Here is a 17,500-nt window from a genome sequence, read left to right on the forward strand (position 1 = left end):
ATATATATATATATATATATATATATATATAAATATATATAAATATATATATATGTATATATATTTTTATATTTATTTATTTTGCTTTGTGTGCGTATGTGTGTGTGTGTGTGTGTGTGTGTGTGTGTGTGTGTGTGTTTAAATAATGCAATTTTGGGATACATTGCATGGTAATTAGTTCTGAGGTGAATCTAAATATCCAAAGAAAACGAAGAAAAAAAAAATGAGCCAAAATTGATTGAAATGGGTGAGCTGATCTTGTTACGCAGGACGGATGGGTGAGCCTTTTGTTACAGAGTGAGGATGTCGTGGTGCGCACCGCCGTCTTCCTGCACCACTGGACATGATATCAGATCACTCTGAATACCAGGATTTACGCTCCCTTGACTGTGAATACAGCACTCGCTTCTTATCGATCGTGAACTGCAAATCTAAAACCTATGATCGATAACAATAAACGCTCTCCGCTCGCGTGTGTTCTGAAAAAAAAAAATGAAGATAAAGATAGAGGGTTATGAAGGATAGCATACCCTGTGATTATATATAACATACGTCCACATCATACATACAACGTAGTCTTTTCCCTGTGATCTTAGTTTCTTTCGAACCATAACCTCACACAGTGAATTTGAAAGCAAGTGGTGACTGCAGTCGTCTGTTAGATATACTGAACTGTGTGGAGATTGGAGAAAACCTTGGGAATTCTATGGAAATAAGAGAAAATCTCTGGTGTAAAGATTCTGTACGAAGAGTCTTATATATATGTATGTCGGGCTAGATGGGAGGCAGAATAATTCAGGGGTGACGGTGGAGTGAGGCGAGGCTGTGAGCTGTTTGTTATCAGTGGAGACAGATCTGTCGAGGGTGGATGGGCAGCTGATGTAGACACACGAGTACCAATGTGAGAGCATTGTAGATATAGCCATAGTGTTGCTTGCGGATCACTACATTGATGTGGGAATGAGGTAGTGGAGTTATGGCATACCATGTGAGGTAATTTGTGGGTATGAAGAGTAAGATTGAAAAATGATGCTCACAACAGCACTGTGGCGGTGTCTGTGGAGAGGGAGGGAGTCACAGTGATGTGTGGTTTAATAGTGAAAGGTGGGAAATGGTCCAGAATGCTGAACACCTATGTACCATTCTTACTGAAGGTGGAGAAAGTGTCGAGTGTTGGAAGGGTCGATGACACTCGAGGACTGGTCGTGGAGTAGAAGATGCTGAGTGTCTGGGGGGGAGGAGAGGTTTACGTAAATAAAGCAACAAAAACACATATCCAGAAACTCACCCACATGCATCATTAACACCATATACCTGTACACAGTTCAACCTTCTCTTCCATTTCAAACGTTCCCTTCCCCCGTACCATCTCTTCTTCCTCTCCTCTAACCATCCAATTAAAACAAAAAATGGTGATGAATGTGTAGACGTGGCTCAGCTGGCCCAGAGGGGAGAAAGGAGAGAGGCTACTTACTACACCCTGTGATGGTGTATGTCGTGTGGTTGGACTCATGCTTGGGAACACAGCAAGAGACGGGCAGGGAGGATGTCTATTACAGATTTCTTTTTCTCTCAGTGGAGTGTGAACAGTTTGGCTTCATTTGGCTCGTGGAATGAAAATAGGAGGTAGTCGGTGTGTCGTTTGGAGCAGACAAAGGACGGGAGAGAATGCGAAGCCTGGAGTACTGTATCATTTGAGCGTGTGAGGAGGATAGACGTGGGATGCATAACCGGATTTAAGATGAGAATTGGAGAGAACACAGAAGAGAGTGGAGGGAGAGGAGTGCTGAGGCGTTGAGTACATGGGAGTACATGGGAAAGTCAGACAAGAGAAGACCTGATGGTTTACGATGAGGTTATCTGCTGGTGGACAATAACACGTACATGGGAGGGACAGAGAACAGAGGAGGTAACGGTCTGTGACGAGATACCAGTAGTGGTAAAGCGCTACACTGGTAGAGACAAGACAGAAAGACGACTTCGAGAGGTGGTATGACGGAAGAATGGAACAATGGGAGGATCTGGACCTCGTTATATACTCGGGCCACCTTCCTGGTCAGAGGGAGATGGCGTACTGGATGTAAATAAATAAGGAGGAAAACGAGTTCCTATGCGTCGCGACGTGATCAGCTGACACACTGGATGTTGTGACGGTATGACAAACGAAAAGACGATTTCGTTTTATGTCAAAACATTCCGGACCCCTGAGGTTATATTGATCCATTTATCATGAAGACATGTTGAACTCTATGATGGTAGAGAGAGGGTGTGATGTCTTCACGCATGATCTAATTGTTATATATCTTTCCTATATATGACAAGTACGCTACAAATCTGCTGGTACAACGGGACAAACATGGATGTATAACTACAGTCCACTTTATCTGGGTGAATGTTCGAGTTTCTTCCACTAAACTTCAACGCTAAATAAGCTGATGTCATGTATCTTGGGGACATTATGTAGTAGCTATAGGTAGCTCACGTAGGAAGCCTACAGTGGAGTTCAGCAGCTTGTCTTACGGCCCGTGTGAAAAGCACCAATGTAGAAACAGAGCCTAAGTTTAATGCATTGCCTTATCCCTTCCTGTAAGTGCGTATGGGCACATCTGTACATACTCTTCATGTTTAGCTAAGAATACCTTAAAATATGTGAAAACTCAACGTCAAGAAGAAAACGGATATTACCCTTGCTCATTATGGCACATTTGTATGGCACTTCTGAGTATACTTCTGTTCTTGTGTATACTATTTGTGTTGTGTCAGGAGTACTTTAATATATCATATAAAGAGAATGTAATGTCAAGCATAACCCGACCTGTATTGCTTATGGCTACATCCTTGCATGCTGTACATTCTTGATCGAGAACAGATTTAACAATTCTACGAAAGTAGAATATATATATATATATATACCGGTAATATACTTGCTACTCATGCAGACCTGAAAAAAGTAAGACGCTTTCAAGCACGTGTCTCCCTGGAGGCACAAGCAGGCAGGCAGGCATGCACACAGACAGACACACACTCCCTCTGTTGCTACTCGAAAGGGATGGGTTAGGAGGTTGGAAGGGAAGGTGAAGGTACAAGAGTAAAGGTAACTTGAGGAAAGTGGAAGGGAGAGTTTCCGTAAATATTCTCATTAGAAGTAATTACAGTAGGGTGATCTGAAGTCGGAGTGTGAGCTATTAGTTGAAGAGAAACATGTTCTGAAAACTATGGCCTTTGTAGAGATTGTGAGTAAGGGTGATTGTGTTTCTGGTCGTGTTCAACATCTTGTGGAACAGAGAGAGAGAGGTTAACTTATGGAATAGAGACTGACTTATGGAATAAAGATTAACTTATGGAAGACTCTGACTTATGGAATAAAGGTTAACTTATGGAACAGACTGACTTATGGAATAAAGGTTAACTTATGGAATAGAGACTGACTTATGGAATAAAGATTAACTTATGGAAGACTCTGACTTATGGAATAAAGGTTAACTTATGGAACAGACTGACTTATGGAATAAAGATTAACTTATGGAACAGAGACTGACTTATGGAATAAAGGTAACTTATGGAACAGACTGACTTATGGAATAAAGATTAACTTATGGAACAGACTGACTTATGGAATAAAGGTTAACTTATGGAACAGACTGACTTATGGAATAAAGATTAACTTATGGAACAGACTGACTTATGGAATAAAGGTTAACTTATGGAACAGACTGACTTATGGAATAAAGGTTAACTTATGGAATAGAGACTGACTTATGGAATAGGGGTTTACTTATGGAATAAGGACTGACATGGAATATGGGTTAGATTATGGAATAGATCTTAACCTATGGAACAGACGTTACCTTATGGCGTAGGGTCTATGTTATGGAACAGGGGTTGAAACATAGAATAGGATATAGCCTATGGAACAGTGGTCAACTTATAAAACACAAATTGACTTATGGAACATCAGTTAACTTATAAAACAGATATTGACACATGTAAGAGGGGTTACCTTAAGTAACAGGGTCTTCACTTATGCAACAGGAGTTGACTAATGGAATAGCAATTAACCAATGGAAGAGGAGATGGCTGAAGGAATAGATCTTGATTTCGTACTTATAATTTTTCATCACAAAAAGGGCAATAAATGCAGACCAGTGTTGCCAGCGGGTGGCCATCGTTCGTGTAGGACCCCGAGGCTGGAGCGAGAGTGTATCCTATGTTGAGTAGGATGCGTCTCACACACTGCTCCCTCGACCAGACACTGACATCTTATCTTTACAGACCTGATGGTAATGAGATAACAGGGTAAGAAGTATCCTTTGCGATTTACTCCTCGAGTAAAACTGTCCTTCTGTACCAGAGTTACTTAAGGAATATATCGCAAATATTTAGCACACACACACACACACACACATATATATATATATATATATATATATATATATATATATATATATATATATATATATATATATATATATATATGTATATATATATATATATTTATATATATATATATATATATACATATATATATATATATATACATATATATATATATATATATATATATATATATATATATATATATATATATATATATATATATATATATATATATATATATATATATATATATATATATATATATGTGTGTATATATATATACATATATATATATATATATATATATATATATATATATATATATATATATATATATATATATATATATATATATATATATCCCTGGGGATAAGGGAGAAAGAATACTTCCCACGTATTCCCTGCGTTTCGTAGAAGGCGACTAAAAGAGAAGGGAGCGGGGGGCTGGAAATCCTCCCCTCTCATTTTTTTTCCTTTTTTTTCTTTTTTTTCTTTTTTTTAATTTTCCAAAAGAAGGAACAGAGAAGGGGGCCAGGTGAGGATATTCCCTCAAAGGCCCAGTCCTCTGTTCTTAACGCTACCTCGCTGAGGCGGGAAATGGCGAATAGTATGAAAGAAAAGAAATATATATATATATATATATATATATATATATATATATATATATATATATATATATATATATATATATATATATGTTATTCGCCCAAGTGGGTGTTACCGGACTTCGCCTACTCGTGGTTATACTGCCAATGAAAAATCACTTTTGGCGAGGTCATACCATTAGGAGCTTCTCTCTTTAAAGGAGTGTTCATTTCCCTGCCACTGGAAGTAGCGTAGCACGAGTGCACATTTAAGGTGGCTCAGCGCCTATCTCACTATTAATCAGTGGAATCAAACACCTTTCGTCTCACTGATTTTCCTGGCATCACCTCTCTCCAACCTTCCACTCCGTACGCAGCGATGTTGCTGCTCTCTCTCTCTCTAGTCTACAGATATTGCTTTGGCCTTTGTTCTCGTGATCTGTCTGCAGGTGTCCCCCTCCAACAAGGTTTGGGTCCATGGCGTTCGTTTGACTGCTGCTTCCCACAGTTTCTCTGTGGAGACCAACCACTTGAGGATGCCTCGTTCATCCCTGGAACCAGCTGAGATGTGGAATTCTCTTCTCTCTTATGTCTCTCCCTCTTCATCTAACCTTTCTTCCCTGAAGAGTCAAGGAGACAAACACTCACGAATCTTTGATTCATTTCTCATTTCTTTTTCATCTTTTCTTCCACCCAATATGACCTTGATTGGAACACCTTCCACGTTGGTTGCATTCAAAAAAGAAAAGTTAGTCAGATTCATAGTTTATGAAATGTAACCTGGGTCAAAGAGATATAAGACTTCAATGTGAACATTATCAAACTGGGACTAATCTACAAGAAGCTGTGTGTCGTATGTGAGGTACTTGTGAGTCGACATCTTCTTTAACCTGACGCCAGAGTCACACCTTACGAGAAACGTGAAGGAAGACAAACTATCTGTTGGTAAATATCAAAATTGCATTCAAGGACATGGGTAAAGAAACGTTCAGTGAGACGTCCCCGCCCTGTATACATAAGGCAAAGACTAGAATGTGTTTCTCAAGTTTGGTCACCGCACCTCAGGAGGCACAATGGACTCACGGGGAAGGACCAGACGAAGGGGAACAAAGATGGTACCAGAATGTATAAAAAAAACAAGATCTGTGTTACAGGGAAAGGCTAAAGACCTTGAATTTGCCCACCATGGAAGAGAGAACAATAAGGGGTGACTTGATCATAACTCTCAAGTTATTAAGCCGACTTAATGACGGAGAAAGCCAACAGCCTCTCGTATCACACAAGGACAGAACAACTCCAGTCTGTAGTATGAAGTGAAGCAAGGAACGTGTCAGAGAAGATATAGAGAGGTACTTCCATTGGTGTGAGAGTATTAGAGGAACTGGAATAAACTGGGTAGTGAGGCTGTCAAGGTGGACAGAATGCAGAAGCCTGAAAAACGACATGGCAGTAGAGACAGTACGAGAGATGTGACGTACGGGTGTGCAACTCCCCCCACGTACAGTACAATTAGATGATTACACACACACACACACGCACAAACACACACACACACACACACACACACACACACACACACACACACACACACACACACACACACACAGGTCTGCAAGGTGGTCACAAGCCAAGATACACGAAAGCCTTGGTCGAGAAATATGGAAGGTGAACATCTCAGTGTCGTGTTTCATGTTGACCTGACCTTAAGGTCAGTGATCCCGCGTCATATATGAACTTTCATGTGTGTGAGTCGCATGTGATTCTCCGTCTCACCATTTTCTTTAAAGATTAACTGTTTTATTTTTGGTAATCTTTAGTGATTCATTTTTTCCCCTCGAGATGTATATTGTTTGTGCGTTCATTTGAATTACTTTATTGGTGCTGTATGACCGATACAGCTAGTGTTAGTCACACCGATCATCAAATCGATTATCAAACGGATCAAATCGATTATCAAATCGATTATCAAATCGATTATCAAATGAGAGTTCTTGATATATCTGTTGTTGGTCAGTTATAATTACCACCGTAGTTAATGTGTCAGCGTAATCGGAATGTTTTGATTTCCCAAATGATTATTACTGTAACTTATGACGTATTTAGTTCACCTTACGTACAGGGTTAAGAGGAAAATGGTGTATGTGTGTGTGTGTGTGTGTGTACTCATATGTATATACAATCTTAAGAGCCGGGGCAACTTGAGTGTAAAACTCTCCTATAGCTCACAAATAGTGTGTGTGAGTATTGTTTATATATATATATATATATATATATATATATATATATATATATATATATATATATATATATATATATATATATATATATATATATATATATATATATATTACTGTTCAAGGCACCCATTTTAAAAAGCTCCCCCTCGTGTCTGCACAACCTTCTCGCATTAGTTCCACACGGTATTAACACTCAGCTGTAACATCCATTACATCATAAATATATGTAATACTGTAATCAAGGTAGAAATTCAACGTTGTCCTTGTAGCTTCAGTGGGGAAAATGCACGTTAATAGCCGCACACACGTGTGTTTTTAAGTGTGGAGCGCAAGATTTTGGTACAAATATATATATATATATATATATATATATATATATATATTCTCTTTTTTAGCTATGAATTGACTTGAATATCTTAAGAATTTGGGTCACGGCTGCAGGCTTTTCAAAAGATATAATTAAGAAAAATAATTTACGTTGCCATCGGGGGGAAATATGAGTAACTTAAGGCCTCGAGAAATACAAGACAGAGGTTAGCACTTCTCCGATTTTGAATCATCTGGTTGGTTTTGAGGGTATGAGGCCACGGTATGTGTAGCATCAACTACAAAGCCTTAGAAACAAGCACAGACCGCTGGTTATAGCGACAAGCATATGTCTGAAACACTAGCCACAAGCACCAGCTTAAAGAACCAGTGCAGGCATCTGTCTCACGTACCAGATACAAGTACCTGCCACAATCACCAGCCACAAGCTTCAGCCAGAGTCACTATCTACATGCAATAACTACAAGCACCAGCCAAAAGCAACTGCTACCAGCACCAGCCACAAGCATGTATAGCAATTGCCAGCTACAAGTACCTGCTGCCAACCTACAAGCACCACCTACAGGCAACAACCACAAGCACCAACCATACACATAAGCAGCAAGCACCAACTACACGCACTGATCACAAGTGCTGGCCACAATCATCATTTACAAGTTCCAGCAGCAAGCATCATCTACAAGAGCCTTCTACAAGCACCACGAACAAGCACTAACTAGAACAACACACATCTCTTCGTATTTCTCCACATGAACTGGACTAGAAGTGAACTGAATGTTGCTCTGCATCAATCACCGACGACAAGCCACACCTAACAAGCATCAGCCGATAGTATCGTCTATCACAAGCATCCAAAAGCACCAACCACAAGCCCTTGTCACACATCCCCGTCCCCAGCACAAGCCCCAGACAACAGGCACAATAACCAGCCACAGGGACCAGCCACAAGCATCCAAAAGCACCAACCACAAGCCCTTGTCACACATCCGCGTCCCCAGCACAAGCCCCAGACAACAGGCACAATAACCAGCCACAGAGACCAGCCACAAGCATCATCTACACGCAGTACCTCATAGGTGCCTCATCGTGAACCTGAAGGTGAGATTGCGTGATCTTGGCGTGATTTGTAGTCTTGGCGCTGGAAAGACGCTACTTGGACGGTTTCTTCGGCAGTGTTTTTCTTCATGTCAGCTGAGACGGCAACGGCAACTGATATCTTAGCCTGAACCAGGTACATATTTTGTCGACCCACCGCTTGGCGTGGATGAACAGCTGGGTTGGCTGTGAAGCGAGTGCCTCATCTAGGACTCGAGTCTATGCGCTCGATCCTGGGTGGCCCGTGAATGTGCCACGAGGTAAAGATGATTCAAGTTAGAGGTATTTCTCCTCCTGGAAGCCTACTGTGGCCCAAGGTAGTCACAGAGCTAAATGGATTGTCGACGTCTTTTGAGAGTAATGATGTCCACCTTCCCTCACTGACCTTTGACTGACTCACTCATGGTATGAGAGGTGGGTTCCTGGCCAGAGGTGGGAGGCCCTGGGTCTGTTGGGTGAAGGACTGGGCGAAGATCCCAAGTGTGGTCAAAGTCGGGAACGCCGGAGATCGAACCCACGACCGTAGTTGAGTAAAGAAGCGGGCATTCTGCCCACTCTGCCACCACCACTACCCTAAGGAATGTCATGATTTTTAACTCCGAGTTATGATGGTTACAGTCTTCCTGAACACGACGTGACACAGTCCAGGTTGTAACTTGTATATGAACTAAGATATTTTCTGAAGGACTCACGAGATTTGAATTGTATAAATCAAATATTTTCATTAAATAATTTTCTCCTTTACACTCGTTTTCATACATGTTTTAACCAACCAGAGTGTGACAATGTTGAAATTGTAAGAATGTGAATCGCATGTGGACCAGACATTTGGACGTGAATGCCAAAGAATTCTTTTCTAAGATATGAGAAAATGTTAAAGATCTCTTCTTTGTCTCATTATATTAAACAACATGATTAAGCAAATATTTAGATAATAAACATTAGAATTTAAGACAAAATTTATGAAAGAAGAAAATGAATCTTTAATCTAAAGAGCGAAAAATGAAGGGAAGAAAACCGTGGGATGGGGGACTTAAGTAGCCCAGGCAGCATTTAATGGTACACTGAATTAAACCCCCAGACTCTCGGAGATGATTATTAACACTGGAAACGGAGACCTGGATAACTGTCTGAGTTATGGGAGCAGACACCGTTGGCAGGCGGTGTGGTCAGTGACCTGGCTGTGTGGAGCGGTCAAGTGTCAGAGAGAGAGAGAGAGAGAGAGAGAGAGAGAGAGTAAAGGAAGTAAAGAAGAAACCCTAAACCATGCATGGTCTACCAGGACCTTGAGGACTGACCCTGGCCCTGACCCTGATCCCAGACGATGTACCAACACCCTGGGACCTGACCCTGACCCCACACGGTCTACCAACACCCTTGGGTCTCAACCTAACCCTGTATGCCCTACTAGCACCCTAGGATCTTAACCTGACCCTGTATGCTCTACTAGCACCCTTGGGTCTTAACCTGACCCTCGATACTCTACCAACACCCTGGGAGTCTGACCCTGACCCTGACCCCACACGGTCTAAAACGCCCTCATTACCCTGAAGTTGTTTTAGAGACTGGCGTGTCTGTGCCGCCTCCAGTGCTGGTGTCCGGCCAACTAAGCCTGTTGCCAGCCTGGCTCGCCACACCAACTGCCTTGACCATATTCAGTATTTTTCTCTTGCCTGATTTACATCAGGAGGCAAAGACCTTGGTATGAGGAGTAATGAATTTAAAAAGAAAATAAAAAGAAAAAGGCGAGACATGTTTTACCTCAGCTATCTTGTTTGTCAAGAGTTATGACACTTCATCGTTTTCTTTCCTTTATAACTCATCACCTTCGAGGGATATGACTTGAAGGATTCTTGTGTACGATGGTATGACGTTACTGCCCCTGGGTCGTACCGTCGAGCTGTACGGTCGTGTACCGGTCGTAACGTTCATACTGAAGGGGTCGTAAGGTTCGTATTGAAGGGTCGTGTCGTTCGTGCTGAAGGATCGTAACATTATTGCTGAAGGGTCGTACCGTCGTGCTGAAGGGTCGTGCCTTCGTGTTGAAGACGCTATATGGATGCCCCATGGGTGGAGAAGTGAGATTTGACTCACGAGAAATCTAATGATGGAGGTTCAAAAGACGTGAAGAACATATTCATATCAACATTAACTTATCCACTATTCAATTAACCTTTCCACTTATGAGATCATCCTATCCTCCACTCAGACGAAGATATTCACCGTCTCGTAACTCTGAATCCAAAATGCCAATCGCGTTTTTCGAAACATAACTTATCACTATTCCTAAGAAATTACATTTTCACCAAATCCTTGACCTGAGGCCATGAGTTATTAGGAGGCTTTATTGAAATGGAAGAATCTCATCAATTTCCACGTAATGAATTCATATATGTATCTCTGTGAACTCGACGCAAGAAGCTGAAACCTGCGATGGAGGCAGCGTGGACACTTGAAGAATCCAAAGTTGTCAAACAGGTTTTTGACGTGAAATATTCAAGGGCGGTCATATATACCTCCCTCCCCTCCGCCCCACCACTCTCGCCTCTGCCACAGCGCCTGCATGACTCGAGCCCGGCTTGAGTGACAGAGAGGAAAGTTTACAGCATCGTTTTCATGCATAAAGCACAGTTCAATGTCCTCCCGGTCCACCGAATGCTGCGTGACCACGAGAAGGAGGAAGGGGGAATTGTACCTCATTCTTTGCTGGGGGTATTTTTGTGGGAAATCCTAAAAGTGACGTTGGTTTCCATTCTAACTTACGGACAGACTCGAAGTTAATGATGATTGTTAATTGGGATTCTCAGATGGGGTTCGAACGTTGCTGCAATCAGACTGAATTTGCATGGTAGACGAACTCGCGAGTGGCATTTGTGACTACATGTTCAACAAATGTAATGACTGGATATGTACCCCTCACGCGCATGTGATAGTTCACTTTGGGTTAAAAAAAAGAAGGGGGCCAGGTAAGGATATTTCCCTCAAAGGCCCAGTTCTCTGTTCTTAACGCTACCTCGCTAACGCGGGAAATGGCGAATAGTTTGAAAGTTTGAATATATATATATATATATATATATATATATATATATATATATATATATATATATATATATATATATATATATATATATATATATATATATATATATATATATATATATATCCACCAGGACCTGGATACTTCGCATCTGCAAGATTATGGCAAGATAATTTGATTCATTGTAGCAAAAATACTCATAGAAAAATGTAATAGATCTTGTTGTATTGAGAGTTTCCCTATGTCTATCATGTAGTCTATTAATTTCCACTCCCTCTCTCAGATATAAGCCTCTCGTACGCAGATTTAGTTACTGTATCTGTCTTAAAGCTCACAGTGTCCGTAGAGTTCAGCCACATGTTCACATCTGGGGTGAAGACGTGTGTTCAAGTACCTATGATTTCTTGCCATCTGCTGGACAGTTTCGTGCCACGAAAGTCTGTTCCACGGAATCCGTATTTGGCCCCGTATTTCCGCCGCACTCGGCCATTGCACTGCCAGTATCAAGCAGGCTGTATCGGAGCGTCCACTGGCTATTTCCTGAGTTAAGTGTACTTAATTCACGCAGAAATCTGCGCTCGGCCATAGCTTCCTCGCACGCGATTTCCGCGGGACTCTGTAGTTATTCCTAAATGGCTGGCACGCACGGACGCACCCGCCAACAGAAGGCCCCGAGGGCAGCGGACCAGCTCCTGCCAACCCCGACAAAGTCCAGCAGTAGAGGGTAACCAGGTCCAGTGTGTTACTGCAGCGGGGCGCACTTCCCTCCCTCCCTCCCTCCGCACGAGGCCCGCGGCTAGGGCGGAGCGGCACCGGACGGGTTGGGATGTGGGTTATGGCTTGGTGAAGGGGATGGGCAGGACGGTGGGAGGTGAGGGGTAGAGAGCGACGGGTGAGAGAGGCTGTGTTGGTGGTGGCGGGGTTATGGATCTGGACGCAGGCTAAAGAAGGTGAAAGTTTATACTTGCATTAACACGTCCCTCTCGTGCATAACATACATGAAAATTGTATCCTCATACTGGAGGACGCATTTATTAATATACAACAAACCCACAACCACACACGTGGGCGCACACACCCACACACACCTACACACACACAAACACACACACACACACTCTTTGAGGCAGTAACGAGGGAGCCTTTAGGGCACAACTTCTGGGGTACAAGTAATGCTGTCAGCACCACACATGTACCCACACATGTACAATGCTCTGCTATGCCCTCAGAAAACTTGAAAGTGTTGGGCGGACCTTATACATAATGCTTCCCCCTCAGGTACAATGTATGTACTGTACAGCAGACAGGGTCTTGATCTCTGCTCATCTTCAACACTCTATATTCCTTGTGTGTGTGTGTGTGTGTGTGTGTGTGTGTGTGTGTGTGTGTGTGTGTGTGTGTGTATGTGTGTGTGTGTGTTTGTATACGGTTGTTCAGCTCCGTGTAGTGTGTAGAACATATGGCCGCCAGCATTCGCGTTCGCTGGCTGATGAGAGCGTTGAGGCTGGTGTTGGCCCTGCTCTGCCTACAGTGACAGGGTGGGTTTAGTCAGCATCAATATCGACTCCACCCATGCGTCTGACTGTTCCGGGAGGCCCTGCCTCTCTCCTCTCCTCACTACACCGACTTTAGCGGCCTTGGAACCTATCATTCCTGGGTGGAACACCAATCAATAGCCACCTCTCCTAACCCTCGTATATCTCTGAGAGACGCAACTGTCTCGTAAAGTTTCCACGAGATAATTTCTCTAACCATGGTCTGTGCCTGCTTGTCCTTCACAAGGGTGGAGTATGTGTCTTTTGTATGACATGCACACCTGCTGCACGCCCTAAGCATCTCGGATTACCAGCCTCTAATGACATCTGAGCCAAAATTAATGCTGCGGCCTCTTGTATATCCCTTCAGGACGCCAACTGCTCCTTTGATTCTACTGAGATGGTTGTGTTATTCGGTTATTGCACTCTTGATACGAAGCTGTTCCGTCCTCTCGAACTCGTGTTGCAAGAGGGTCCATTATGGAGGGTGGCTCAGTGTATGCTTCAAGTGGAGGAGGCGGCTGCATTCTTCCCACACTGACAAAAGAGGATGTTGAGGACTGATTTGCTGTTCTCGCTCATCTGGAACATTTACTGAGGCGTCTTTATTCGCGTTCCGGATCGTCGCGACCAAACCTCCCAACACAGGCGATCGTCTCTGTTTCACCCTTAACCCACCTTGTGACTACAACCCAGCTGCTTCCTCACAACCCAGCTGCTTCCTCACAACCCAGCTGCTTCCTCACAACCCAGCTGCTTCCTCACAACCCAGCTGCTTCCTCACAACCCAGCTGCTTCCTCACAACCCAGCTGTTTCATCACATCCCAGCTGCTTCCTCACATCCCAGCTGCTTCCTCACAACCCAGCTGCTTCCTCACAACCCAGCTGCTTCCTCACAACCTAGCTGCTTCCTCACAACCCAGCTGTTTCATCACATCCCAGCTGCTTCCTCACAACCCAACTACTTCCTCACAGCCCAGCTGCTTCCTCACGTACGATGCACGTACCGTCTCTCCCTGAGACTGTCTCCCCTCCTCATCCATGAATGGTCGTGGTCTGAATCCACGAGAACCAGGACCAGGACCAGGGTGTGTTTGGTCGTGGGAATACTACCCATCATTTCCCACATAACTCGTACATCCAACCAGAATCGATTCAAATCTGCTCTTAACGAGGTCGTTCGTACATACGAGGGTAGTATGATGGCCTCTGACTTTCCTACACTGGGTTTTCTGGTCTTTCGCAGAAACGTTTCTCTAAAAAAAATAAGGAAATCCACATTTCCCACCGTTATCCACGACAGAAATCTAGTGTTTCCCTGCGTTTCTCTTTCGAAAAATCTTCTGAACTTTGCTATATCCTCTGAAGACTCATTTAAACCCACGAGGGCATCAACATGATTGGGATTAATTCGATTTATAATCTTTCATGGGAACTCCGTGTCTCTTAAAGAGCTACGTCTGCCTGCAACACCTTGGATGCTGGTCTGGTGTCGAGTGTGTTTCCCGCCGGAGTAGCTAGCCAGGCTGTGTGGGGAGGGCTGCTCCTTCCCTGTATATGGAGGTGATGCTCACACACCTGCGTGATCTCGAGAGAACAGTTGACGAATAAATAACGTTTCTTTTTCTTTCCTCCTTTCTTTACCTCTTATTTATCCCAGTCTTAATGTAGGCACCAGTGTCAGGGATAAGTGACTATTGCTAAAACACACACACACACACACACACACACACACACACACACACACACACACACACACACACTCGCACACTCGCATACATATATATGCATAAGTTAGAATGTGTATGTGTGTGTGTGTGTGTGTGTGTGTGTGTGTGTGTGTGTGTGTGTGTGTGTGTGTGTGTGTTTACAAACATAGGAGTAATGAAATGGTTCACATATACAAGATCCAGAGACGGGGGCAACACGAGTGTAACATTCTCTCCATGTAACACACAAATGGTAATTACACACACACATATATATAGACACACATCTGGTAACTGTCTCTCACTAAGTGTATATCATTCCATAATGCATCAAATCCTTGATATCCCGTAAACGTACTGATCAATATTTCGATTGTCCACAGGTGTGAGTCGTGGTCCCGCTCATCTATTCACTGGTAAGTACAGATGTTACTTCAAGTATAAATGGATATACAAGTGGTGATGCTCTAGAGGTCTTCTCTCTTTATACGATTTTATATCATATAGATATATAGGTATAGTTACAAAAATGGATCATGTAATGTGAATAACTTCTCCCTGTCCTCTCTCAAGTCTTGATATCCACACTTCAGATGAAGTCAGAGTTTTTACTGTGTCACTTGTGTCCTCACGTCTTCGGAAAGTGACAGGTGAAGCCCTGATCACTGGGGCTCAGGTAGATAAATCCTGACTTACCGAAGATTCCGTTAATCTCCTTAGAGATAATCTAATATACCGAAGTAGGAAAACCTCCCTTCCTCTCCTCCTGTTTCTTCCTCAACGAACGATGGAAAAACAGAGGAGATGGAAAAGATTACCAAACAGAAATTACTTCAACAAAACGGCAGTGTTGATTGCGTGTTATCCTCTTGTTACGAACGCCATGTTAGGTTATATGACGATGGAGTCCTACGCCAGCCTTTCAAGACTTCGGTTCCCACAATACAGTCTCGTCTTCGAGAGATGGTGGGCGGGAAATCCTGTAAGAAGTCCTACCGAACGCCACACAGTTCACTCCTCCCCTGTATCCTTCAACAGTTCACACCAGAAGTGCTACAAGTTAGGCAGCGAACGTCCTGTGTAGGATTGAACGTAGTTCACCCCCATGAGCCGTCTAGGAGATGAATGGTCATCAAGAGGCCATAACTACTAGAAATCCTATGATTACTCTTAATCACAGGGCATCTCACAAGGGTGGAATCCCACTAATAAACACTGGTCACACACGAGAATCTAACAGTAGGAACATGACCTTATAAGGTCTGATCCTGACCCAAGAAAATGAGGAGTGAGGGGGTCAAGCCAGGTATGTAGGACTAGTGAGAGCGTGGAGGTCCTGACCTGTCTGGGCTCAAGGAGGAAGTTGGGTCAAGTGGTGTGAGGCCACACCGCAGATGTCTCACTGGAAAGGGGTCGAGATCCTTACTTTCGCTGTTAACGCTGCCCCAGTGACTCCTCCTAGCCCTTTCCTATGCCATCCCGGCCATCATCATCGCCCCTGCCATCTGCTACGTGGTAGGGCCGTCCTGGGAGTTCAGACAGCCGCCACGTAGCTGGGTCTCCCATTTTTCTCGCCTCCGAGGCAACTCGTCGCTAGTCATGAGGTCGCGGCTTCGTGATCTGCCATGGGATTGTGTCAGCCTGTGGCAGATGGTGCCATCAGCTGCTACTGCCATTTGCCACCGTGTTATGACATCTCACCATCGCCATCAACACAGAAGGAGAAACTCGTCCACCTACCACTATCCAGCAACAACAATCATCACCATCCACTATCACAACCACTATCTTCCCCTTCCCCCCCATACCCATGACTAACCATCACCATCTCCACAAGTCACCACCAGCAATAACACCTTAACCTACCAACATCATCGCTGATCTCCAAAACTACCACACAACCCGCCGCCACCACCATCACCAACACAGCCACCACCACCACCATCACCATCACCAACACCAACACAAACACCACCATCACCAACACCACCACCATCACCACCACTACCACCACCACCACTACCACCACTACCACAAGTCATCTGCCACTAATTGCCAAACCAGCCATCACTGTTACCACCATTATCACCAAGACAACCACCATAGTCCTCACCACTTCAACCACCATCATCATCACGACAACCACCATCATTTCATCACCATATCACTATCACCATCACCATCCTAACCCTTCACCTTCTTCTTCCATCTTCCTCGTCTACCGTACCATCATCATCCTCGTCTACCGTATTATCATCTTCCTCGTCTACCGTACCATCATCTTCTTCGTCTACCGTACCATCATCTTCCTCGTCTACCGTACCATCATCATCCTCGTCTACCGTCTTATCATCTTCCTCGTCTACCGTATCATCATCTTCCTCGTCTACCGTACCATCATCATCCTCGTCTACCGTACCATCATCATCCTCGTCTACCGTACCATCATCTTCCTCGTTTACCGTATTATCATCTTCCTCGTCTACCGTACCATCATCATCTTCATCTACCATACCGTCATCTTCCTCTGGTCGTACCTGGTCGGTCGACCAGGTAGCCACACACGCTTGCCTTGCAACCACAGCCTTGGTCGCCCCG

The 17,500-nt window shown here is 43.6% G+C and overlaps 1 protein-coding gene across 5 annotated transcripts in view; it reads left to right on the forward strand.

Annotated features, from left to right (window-relative positions):
* Window positions 1–17,500, forward strand: part of LOC139756730 (uncharacterized) — a 347,521-nt gene that overhangs the window by 122,237 nt on the left and 207,784 nt on the right. For all 5 annotated transcript variants that reach the window (XM_071676453.1, XM_071676482.1, XM_071676444.1 and 2 more), the window contains one exon: window positions 15,286–15,318. The gene's annotated coding sequence lies outside the window, so the exon portion shown is untranslated. The remainder of the gene's footprint in view (window positions 1–15,285; window positions 15,319–17,500) is intronic.

Source organism: Panulirus ornatus, chromosome 2 (assembly GCF_036320965.1).
Source record: "Panulirus ornatus isolate Po-2019 chromosome 2, ASM3632096v1, whole genome shotgun sequence".
NCBI lineage: Eukaryota > Metazoa > Arthropoda > Malacostraca > Decapoda > Palinuridae > Panulirus > Panulirus ornatus.